Genomic DNA, 11,118 nt, shown 5'->3' with positions numbered 1-11,118 from the left:
ATTGATATTGTGTATTACACTATTTGATTTTTTTTGGATGTTAAACCAATTTTATATTCCTTGGGAAAATCCCACTTGGACATGGTAAATCCCACTTGGATATATATAATCCTTTTGCTATGTTGGCTAGATTTGCTAATATTTTATAAAAGGATTTTTGTATCTATATTTATTTAGGATATTTGTTTACAGTTTTCTGGCTTCAGGATGAGTCGGAAGGTGTTTCTTCCTTCTCTGAAAGAGTTTGTGTTTGGTTGGTATCATTTTTTTCTTTAAATGTTACGTAGAATGCATAGTGAGGTCACCTGGATCTGTTCTTTTTTTTGTGTGGGAGGCTTTTTAATTACTAATTTTATTCCTTCACTTGTTATAGGTTTATACAGATTTTCTATTCTTGTTTCTCTTTTGGTAATAAGTATATTTGTATCAATATGTCCATTTCATCTAAGTTGTTTAATTTGTTGACATAAAGTAGATTGCAATATTTTCTTATAATCATTTAAATTTCTGTTGGAGAATTACTAATGCCCCTTCATTCATTCCTGATTTTATTGATTTGTGCTTCTCTCTTTCTTGCCTTTGTCAGTGCAACTCTTTAACAATTTTGTTAACTTTTCAAAGAACCAACTCTTGGTTCCACTGATTTTCTCTATTGGTTTTGTGTTTTCATAGCTTTCAGCAGTAATCGCTATTATTTCCTTGTTTTTACTTAATTTGTGTTTGATTAGCTCTTCTTTCTTGAGGCAGAAGCTTAGTCATTTTAGATCTTTATTTCTTTCTAATGTAAGTGTTCAAAGCACTAAATTTCCCTCTAAGCACTACTTTAGCTGCATTCCCCTTTTGATATGTTGTGTTTTCCTTTTCAAGTAATTCAAGATATTTTCTTATTTTCACTGTGATTTCTTATCTGATCTTTGGGTTATTTATAAATGTGTTGTTTAATTTCCAAATATTTGGGATCTCTCAAAATTTTTTCTGTTGTTAATTTCTAATTTAATTTTATTGTGCTCAGAGAACATATTTTATATGATTTCAATTCTTTTAAATTTATTGAGACATTTTATGGCCTAGACTATGGTCTATTTTGGGAAATGTTCCGTTCGTCCTTGAAAAGAATGTGTATTCTGCCGTTTATGGGTGGAGGGTTCTATAAATGTCAGGTGAAGTTGATTGAGGTGTTCAAATCTTCTATATCAGTATTGATTTTCTGCCCAGTTCTATCAATTGATAGGCATAGGGTATTGAAATCTCCACCTGTAATTATTGAACTGTCAATTTTTCCTTTCAGTTCTGTGTATATTTATGTATTTTGAGGCTCTAATATTAGGCATATATACATTTATAGCTTCCATATATATTGACCCTTGTACCATGAAATGTCCTTCTTTGTCACTAGAAATATTTTTTGTCTTAACTTCTGTTTTGCCTGATGTTAGTATAGCCACTCCAGCTTTTTTATGGCTACTGAATTTATGGTATATCTTTTTTCACCCTTTTACTTTCAACCTAATTGTGTCTTTAAATCCAAATTATATCTCAATTTGTTTTTTATCATTGGTCAATTTTTTTATGGTACTGAAATGTTTGTCTTTAACAACTTTGTCCAGTTTTATGCTTTTCTTGGTGGGGGAGAGGATTCTCCAGTGTCTTCATGCTGCCACATCCAGAAAGCCAAGCTTTCTGTTTTACAAAAAAAAAAACAAAAATTGCTTCTCTTAAAAAAGTTAAATAATGCATAGAGGGATAAAGAATAAAAATCAAGTCCTCTGTATCTCAACTACAACTACTATTCACCTCAATGTGAATATTCTTTCGTACTCTCTTAATGCATTAACATGTGCTTTTATATTAAGAGGACCACACATTACAGAATGTTTTACAGCCTTTTTTCATTCACCAAGATAGTGGGTAGGTATTTCAGTGTCAGTGTGAATAGATTTACATCATCCATTTTAATGCCTGGACAGGATTCCATTTTATGACACAGTTGTTCTAAAATTTATTAGCCAGTCCCTTACTGAGGAGTTTTAAAATGGCTTCCTCTTTTCTTTCTCATTTTACAGACAACAATGTGATAAATGTACATCTTTGTGCAAATGTCTAGGTATCTTCTCAGGATAAATTTTTACAGGAAATATTATCAGTTTTCAGGGTGTGATCATTCTGACTTTGCGGATATTTCGTTAAATCACCCCCCAATTTATATCCCTTTCATCAATGCATATATATATAGCTATTTCACAATATTCATAAGCTCTGGGCATTATTCATTATTCTTATGTTTCCCAAGCTAATAATTGGCATTGATAATTTATTCCTACTTTTGTTTGTGTTTGATTGCTAATGCTATTGAACATTTTTTGTTTCTATTGAATATTTGTATTTCTTTTTCTGTATGAATTTCTCATTTTCTATTCTTTGCCCATTTTTTTTCTATTGGTATTTTTCTTGTTTGTTAGGACTTCTTCTCATTTACTGTGTATTTTATCTGTTATTTCCCTTTCCCACTTTTTTCATGTCTTCAACTTTATATTTTTTCTTTTATTGGCCTTTTAAAAAAACTACTTTATTTTTATGGCAGAGTGCAGGCTATGTAGTCAAAGTGCTGAGGTTCCAATTCTAACTGGCCAAGTATAAGCTATGTGACAATAGAAAATTAGTGACTCTATGCCTCAGTGTCCTCCTATGTAAATTGTGAGTAATGCTAGCACCTACCTTGTAGACACCATGTGAATGTTAAATGTTATAATAATTGTAAAACATTTTGAATACTGCCTGTAAGTTATTAATGAGTCTTAGCTATTATTATTGCTATGTAATAAAATCTATAATTTTTTTTCTGATGTTCAGGTTTTCATAGCCAGCCTTACCCTAAAATTTTGTGATCTAAATGTACTTGGGAAGGGGGGAGGGGCAAGATAGGGATATGGGATTAAGAGAAACAAACTACTATGTATCATATAAATAAGCAACAAAGATATATTGTACAGCACAAGGAAATATAGCCATTATTTTGTAGTAACTTTAAATGGAGTGTAATCTATAAAAATACTGAAACATGATATTGTATACTTGAAACTAATATAATATTATAAATTAGCTATATGTCAATAAAAAAACTCAAAAAAATGTTCTTGAGCACTCTAAGATATTAGATATGTTTACTCACACTTTGTTTCAGTGCTTCTATGGTATTAATATTTATATACTTATGTATTCAATCTATTTGTATTCATTTTGGTGAGTGAGATATGTATCAGGAGTTTACTTTTTTCCAAATGACTGACCATTTTGTTGATTATCTATTTTATGAAACAATTACTGAACAATTTAAGAATTTGTTGCATAATACACTTTATCTTAGTAATTTGAAATGCCTACTTTTTTTTTTTTAACATCTTTATTGGAGGATAATTGCTCCACAATGGTGTGCTATCTTCTGCTGCACAACAAAGTGAATAAGCTATACATATACACATATCCCCATATCTCCTCCCTCTTGCGTCTCCCTCCCACCCTCCCTATCCCATCTCTCTAGGTGGACACAAAGCACCGAGCTGATCTCCCTGTGCTACGCGGCTGCTTCCGACTAGCTATCTATTTTACATTTGGCCGTGCATATATGCCCATGCCACTGTCCCACTTCGTCCCAGTTTACCCTCCCCCCTCCCCGTGTCCTCAAGTCCATTCTCTACATTTGTGTCTTTATTCTTGTCCTGTCCCTAGGTTCTTCAGAACCCCCCCCCCTTTTTTTTAGATTCCATATATATGTGTTAGCATACGGTATTTGTTTTTCTCTTTCTGACTTACTTCACTCTATATGACAGTCTCTAGGTCCATCCACCTCACTACAAATAACTCAATTTCGTTTCTTTTTATGGCTAATATTCCATTGTATATATGTGCCACATCTTCTTTATCCATTCATCTGTCGATGGACACTTAGGTTGTTTCCATGTCCTGGCTATTGTAAATAGAGCTGCAACGAACATTGTGGTACATGACTCTTTTTGAATTATGGTTTTTCTCAGGGTATATGCCCCGTAGTGGTATTGCTGGGTCATATGGTATTTTTAGTTTTTTAAGGAACCTCCACACTGTTCTCCATAGTGGCTGTATCAATTTACATTCCCACCGACAGTGCAAGAGGGTTCCCTTTTCTCCACATCCTCTCCAGCATTTATTGTTTGTAGAGTTTTTGATGATGGCCATTCTGACTGGTGTGAGGTGACATCTCATTGTAGTTTTGATTTGCGAAATGCCTTCTTTGTATTAGATTGAATTCTCACATATAGTTTAGCCTAACTCTGGACTCTCTGTTTTGTTCTAAGTATGTCTGTCTACTTCTGCACTGGGATCATGTTACTACTATTTCATTATTGAAACAATTTTAATACATTTATGTCTGCATGATCTTATTTTCTCATCCATAAAATTACGAAAATATCAGTACCTATCTCAGAGTTGCTTGAAATTTAATATATATATATATATTTTAAATTGTATTTATTTTTGGCTGCGTTGGGTCTTCATTGCTGTGCGCAGGCTTTCTCTAGTTGCAGCGAGCAGGGGCTACTCTTCATTGCGGTGCACAGGCTTCTCATTGCAGTGGCTTCTCTTGTTGCAGAGCATGGGCTCTAGGTACACGGGCTTCAGTAGTTGTGGTGCTCAGGCTCAGTAGTTGTGGCTCATAGGCTTAGTTGCTCTGCGAAGTGGGATATTCCTGGACCAGGGATCGAACCCGTGTCCCCTGCATTGGCAGGCAGATTCTTAACCACTGTGCCACCAGGAAAGTCCCTAATATATGTTAATTATTTAGAAAAGTTGCTTGACACGTGTAAATTTTTCATTACATATTAGAAGTTGTTATAATCATTACTGTGAAAAAGTAGTTTTATGTCTAGACTGATAGATTGGGACAATAAGACCCTCCAGTGAATCATACTCCTGTGTCCATGCCCCTTTGCAATGTGAATTTCTTATTCTTCACCAAGAAATGGAATCTATTTTCCCACCTCTTGGATTGGAATGGGCCTGTGTCTTGTTGTGACCAGTAGAATAGTAGAAGGGACCTTGTATGGTTTGTATGCCTGGATCCTGAGAGGCCTTAAAATATCTGCTTTCACCCTGTAAGAAAATTTGGATAGGATAATTGAGGTGCTTTGGGTGGCTGTCTTGGATAACCACTAGACACATGAGTGAAGGCATTTTGGACCATCCATTCCCAGAAAAGCTCTCAATCCCAGAAACTGCGTGAGTGACCCCAGGTGAGATTAGCAGAAAGACTGTTCAAGGGAGTGCAGCCCAAACTGCACATTTGTGAGCCAATAAATGTTACTTTAAGCCTCAGTTTAATTCCTTTCAAATGCCACAGTAGGTAACTAGAGACTTTAATTTCCCATTTTAAAGTTAAATAATTACTTCCATCTCTCAACTGGAATTTCGCATTCTTCAAGAATATTTTACTTTCTTTTCTATCATTTCTGTTTGAATCTATATTTCAGTCATCATTCTGGCAGCACAAATGTCTATGAAGATATAGAAAAAGACAAAAACTCAATAATACCTAAATTAAAGATTGACAAATTATTGGTTGATCTGTGAACATTTTTTATACTAATTAAATAGGGAACAGAGCTATATATAGAACCATTAATGGTTCACCTGTGCTTCACCACAGGTGTCCTGGTCATCTGAAACTGAAAGACGGCCGGCCCTATTGTCAGCCATTACACCCTCCCAGTCCCACTATCTAGAAACCTGGTATCAGTACCAAATAAATCATGTTATTCTGCCCAGAAGTTTGTCAGTTTTATTTGTAATATAAATTCAGGTTGATTACAAATGCAAACCTCTGCTGCTTTAGGAAATAAACCAGAATAAGATATAATAATCAGCACTTCCAAATTAGGAGCTATTATTTTCATGTGGCCAAATCTATTTAATTATGTTTCTCTATTATGTGTAAGAGATGTTCTGAAGTCTAAGATTTTAAGTATTTTCACATACAGCTTTCCTTCTGTACTGTGCCCCTTACTTGGTGTGTGACATATTTTATTTCAGAATTTAGGAAAAATAATAACTAAAAACTTTAGGAAGTCAAGAAGAAAATTAAGACCAACACATAAATGAGTAGATTGGAATTTTCCATGAAGTAGTTCCTGAAATAAAGACAATCAGAAAGACTGCTCTCTGGCATATCTAAAACAAACAAAGAAAAACCTAGGAAATAATAAGCAAAGTTAATAATGATAAATTGTTTGGCAACAGCTACAGAAAAGATGGCCTAATAATTCAACCAGAGGACATGGCATTTTGAACTTTTGTGTCGGATAAAAAAAGAAAATAAATTGGCTGGAATTAAATCCCCCAAACTGAAAATTTCTCATTTCTCCAATTTTCAGTTAGTAGAATTATCTTGTATAGAGAAATATTATTTAAAGTAATAGTGAGTACAGTTCTGCTCTTTATGACAATCGATGTTTCTTATTTTTCTAGATGTCGATCATGAGAAAGTTCTTTTTGTAATTTATCTGAGAAAGTACCATCCCATATTCTTCTAAATGGAGATGAGATGGTAAATGTGTTTTTTTCCAATCTCACTAAGAAAAACCTTGAGGGGACCACCATATAATTAGATATATTGATTTTCTGCCACAGATACCTTTCCCAGCAGTGAATGGCACACCATTCTCTCTATTTATTTAACATAGTAAGAGAGATCAGCAGTAGGATAGAGGCCAGGGCAATTGCTCCAGTCTATCAAACCTATGTGTCTTCCTTTCCCACCCCTCCACTACCTCTTATGATCCATGCATCCTAACATATAGAAGTGGGCATCACATACTTGGCATGACACTTGGTTCTCAGGCCTCTAGGGGTGTGTGTGTGTGTGTGTGTGTGTGTGTGTGCGTGCGTGTGTGCACATGCTTGAAATCATTTGTAACAGATGTGTCTGTATATCTAAACCAGCACATAAGAACTCAGAAGAATTTCTGTTGTAACTTAAATATTTGTGTAGCATTTTATAATTTGCAAAGTGCATTAACATCAACCATCTCGTTTTACATTTTCCTACCTCGAATGTATTTTGAGGAAGTAATTGCCTCACACTTTGGAGAAATGACTGTGAACAAGAAAGGCTAAGTGAGATGTCCAAGGTTACAGGGAAAAGGAGGAGCACGGGTGGGACACCTGAATTCCTTTACCCAATGCCATGCTGGCCCCAGAGATGGAAAATATATTTTTATGATACTCAATGGCTGAAACTGAAGAATGATACTCTTCTCTTTACTACTTCTTTTCTAAGTACATTCCTTTGAGAAACATGTCCAGTGTAACCTGGGTAGCATTATATACATATATATGAGGATTAAGTTTCATTACTATACAGCATATATTCTATTATTCTGAATACTAATACCCATTAAAAATAAGGTTCTTAAATGCCATCGGCTTATGCAATTTTGAGAGAGTTCTGGTATAGTACACTGCGCACTTTCCTTCTAAACACACACACATACCACACACACACACACCACATACACCCTATATAGTGTATCAGAAGTTAGTAAATATTAATTAATCAAGCTCTTTAAGCTTAAATATCCAACCAAATTCCTGTCTAATTTAGTGTAAAGTAAAAATATCAGAATTTGTGTTGCTCTTACCCATCACACATATTTTTTTTCATGGAAAAGCATTTGGATTTTGACACTTTAAACGTTTTTGAAAATGTTGATAAACACAAGCTGTACTTGGAGCTGGGTGACAGGCATGCTTTCAACATATTGGATTTTTATCCGAGAATGTGACTTTTTCTGAAAACCATTCAATCTCAGGCCTTTTGCTGCAGGTAGGTTCCACGGGAATGCACAAAAGAGAAGCAGGGCCACAGTCCCCATGGGAGACTGTAGTTTCTTTAAAAACAGGCTGCTGTTACTTCCTGTGAAGTTCATAAAGTCCCTCTCCCTTTGCTTAGTCATCCAGAATGAAGCCTGGTGAGTCAGGCTCTCTTCCTCTTCCTTGCTGCTCCGACACTGCCTTCAGTCAGACTTGTCAGGAATATTAAGGATGGCTTTACTGGCCATGACCTCTCTTCCAAACTGCAAAGGAAAATTCCTTTTAATTCTGTGGAAAGGCTTCTCTCCTGAGTCAAATACAACATAAAAATATGCTGCTGCTCCTGGCTGTGTCATCTGCTTCACGGCAGAGTGCTGGGATGTCCAAAAGCACTGTCTGTTGTCCCTGTGCCCGGGGAATGAAGGCATTTCTAATGTCATCAGTGGTGTCCTGGCTGATGGCACAAGAATGACCTGGTGCTGGAGGTGATGTCTCTTATCATCTTGTTACCGAATTAAGTCATATGGACCCTGCTTAGGCCCAAGCCCGGCCGAGGCTCTCTGCCTTGGAAGGGGAAGGTTCTTTTTCTGTTCAGGTTAAAGTAGGTGAATTACAAAACCGAAGGTGAGATGGACACAGCACAAGCTTTATTCAGTGGCCAAAGAATGGAGAAGCAGTTCACAGATCAACTTCTCACCCACCTGGCGAGAAGGATTTAATTTTAGAGTAAAGACAAAGGGAGGAGAAGTGAGGCTAATGATGGGGAGGCATATGCATTAGTCTACCGGGGAAGGGACAGGGCTATTTTGAGGGAGTGGGATACCACCCCATTTTTATCCTTTTTTGGTCCTTAATGTCTGGTCATGGCCACTGGTAGGTGTGTCATTTAATATGCTAATATAGTAAAATCAATGTATAATGAGATTCAGGGTCTGTTGGAGGTCAGATTCATTGCCATCTTGGTCCCAGCTGGTTCCTTCTGTTTTTTTTTTTTTTCTTTTTTTGTGTGTAGCTTCTTTTCTTATGTCTGGACCCTTTAACTTAAAGATTTATGTTCACTCCTGCTAAAGGTGGGGAGTTGGCAGGTTTTGAGCAAGGACACTCCTGCTAAAGATGGGGGTTGACGGGTTTTGAGCAGCTTTGGCAACAATGTCTCTCAAATAGAACACACCGTTTCCCTCGGCTCTTAACGAACTACCCCAGTGTAGCATTATACTTCTCCACCTCTACCACCACCTCTGCCAAAGCTCTGCCACTGAATGGTAGTGGCCAATGGGCAGAATGAGGACACAGTCGTCAGATAAGCCTCCTTTGGCCAGGGCAAGGTAGCAATGCGTGCCAGTGTTGACCACCAGATGCTTTCTACTTCAGGACTGGCAGGGCAAAACCAGCAAGGGCCTGGAGTCCGGGGAGGTCTGCAAGGCTGCTTCTGGTGAGGAGAAGACTTGTTATCACTGCCAGTAGATGGGTGCTTCCTTCCTGCATCTGTGCAGAGATGATAGAAAATGTACATACAGCTTTTAAATAAATCATTGGTCATACAAGTAAGAATGATTTCATCTTCTGTGTGTGGGTTGGATATAAAACACCTGTTTAATTTTAACCATCATGATTGTGAGCCAGCCTTGTGGAAGTGGGAGAAAGCCATCTGCTCCAGAAAGGTGATTATGAGTAACATAATGAAGCTTCATTTGGCCAGCACTGACTGGAGCAGAATTGCATGGTGATCATGACAGCTTGGAGATCGGGAAAATTGGGTTTGAATAGGAACTCTCCCACTTACTACCATTGTAAACTCAGACAATTGTTTAACCTCTTTTAGTCTTTGTCCCTTTATCTACAAAGTGAAGATAGATAATCATATCTACTTCATAGAGTTCTTGTGAGGATTAAATAAGAAAATGCATGTATAGCACCATGCCTGGCACATAATAAGCATTCAATAAATGGCTGCTATTACAAGAAATTTGGCAACAATTTCATAAGCAAGATTTATTACTGATTCAAGAGCTCATAGATATTTTTAAAACATTTTTGAAACCTTTGTTCTTTGCTATAAAACTTAATATAAACACTAATAATGTGAATATTCCTGTCTGTTACAATGTCACTCTTAGAGTTATTATGGGAATTTCCAATCCTACATTTCTTCCTTCTTTCCTAGTCCAAGCTTCTGCATATTTTGCCAAATTCCACCAAATCATGACTACTTCACTTTGAGAAAGGATCCATTTGCTACTCCTACTCAGTGTCTCAAAGTACTGATCTCTGCAAACTTGATTTTCCACACCCCCTTTGCCAATTGTTTTCTGAAAAGATAATGGCTAATGGGAGACAAAAATGGGAAATTGGAGGACTAAGGGAGAGAAGCTAGGTTACTTCTTTGCCATCTCCCTTGGCTTTGGGCTGCATTTCTAGCATAACCTGAGTCTCCATTATTTCATCTCTTTCTGGCAGACCTCTCTGTGGTCACAGTTTCCACTGGGCAGATCTCTGAGTGACTGCTCCTCTGTGGGTTCAGCTTCTGTCTGGATGCTCTGTGTTCAGGCCTTTGGTAGCATCACCTCCTTTGTCTCTCCAGCTCTAGAAGAACTTTCAGCTGATACTAATCTCTGCGTGTTGACACTAAACTCTGAGTATCCTCACCATTCCCTCACTGTCTTTAGCTCCTCCTATTCCTTTGTAACCAGTGGCCTCTATTAATAACCTCTATTGGACTACTTGGTCTGGGTTCTTCTGCTGATTAGACCTGACTGATTCAATCATGGTGATTCCACAGCTGTTTTCTAAGCAACTGACCTAGTGTAGAAATTTGATTTTTAGTGAGCTTTGCCTTTGAGAGGACATTTACAAAAATAAGTATTGAAATATGATTCATTTCTTTCTTTATTCAAGAAAGCTAAAAAATTCCTGCTCTAGACTTTGATCACTAACTGATTTTGTTAGCAAATAGCTATATAGTAGAAATTCTGTGCCTGAGACTTACAGGTAAGAGAATACAATGAAGTCCAACACATAGCCACATGCCCAGAGGATGGAAAAAAGATTCTTTATTTTCTTCAATCTTACTGTTAGTATCATAGTTCCTAATATTTAGGAGTTTGAAGTAGAAATAGTTCAATTAGTTTCAAGTTTATCCGAAATAAAAGAGCTTGGAATTATAAACTAAACCTCAAACTTTATGTATTACAATAGTTTATTTTTCCTCTGTCCTTCATTCATATAGTTCCTCCAAATCAAATAAACAAAAGAATGAATAAACAAAAGAAAGTTCGT

General features: G+C 36.5%; 1 pseudogene; it reads right to left on the bottom strand.

The window, feature by feature from the left end:
• Positions 1-7,718: 7,718 nt before the first annotated feature.
• Positions 7,719-9,355, bottom strand: LOC118904993 (annotated as a pseudogene).
• Between the last annotated feature and the right edge of the window lie 1,763 nt (positions 9,356-11,118).

This window comes from Balaenoptera musculus, chromosome 12 (assembly GCF_009873245.2).
Source record: "Balaenoptera musculus isolate JJ_BM4_2016_0621 chromosome 12, mBalMus1.pri.v3, whole genome shotgun sequence".
Classification (NCBI taxonomy): domain Eukaryota; kingdom Metazoa; phylum Chordata; class Mammalia; order Artiodactyla; family Balaenopteridae; genus Balaenoptera; species Balaenoptera musculus.
The sequence above is the reverse complement of the archived record's forward strand: the minus strand, read 5'-3'. Positions and strand labels throughout refer to the sequence as shown.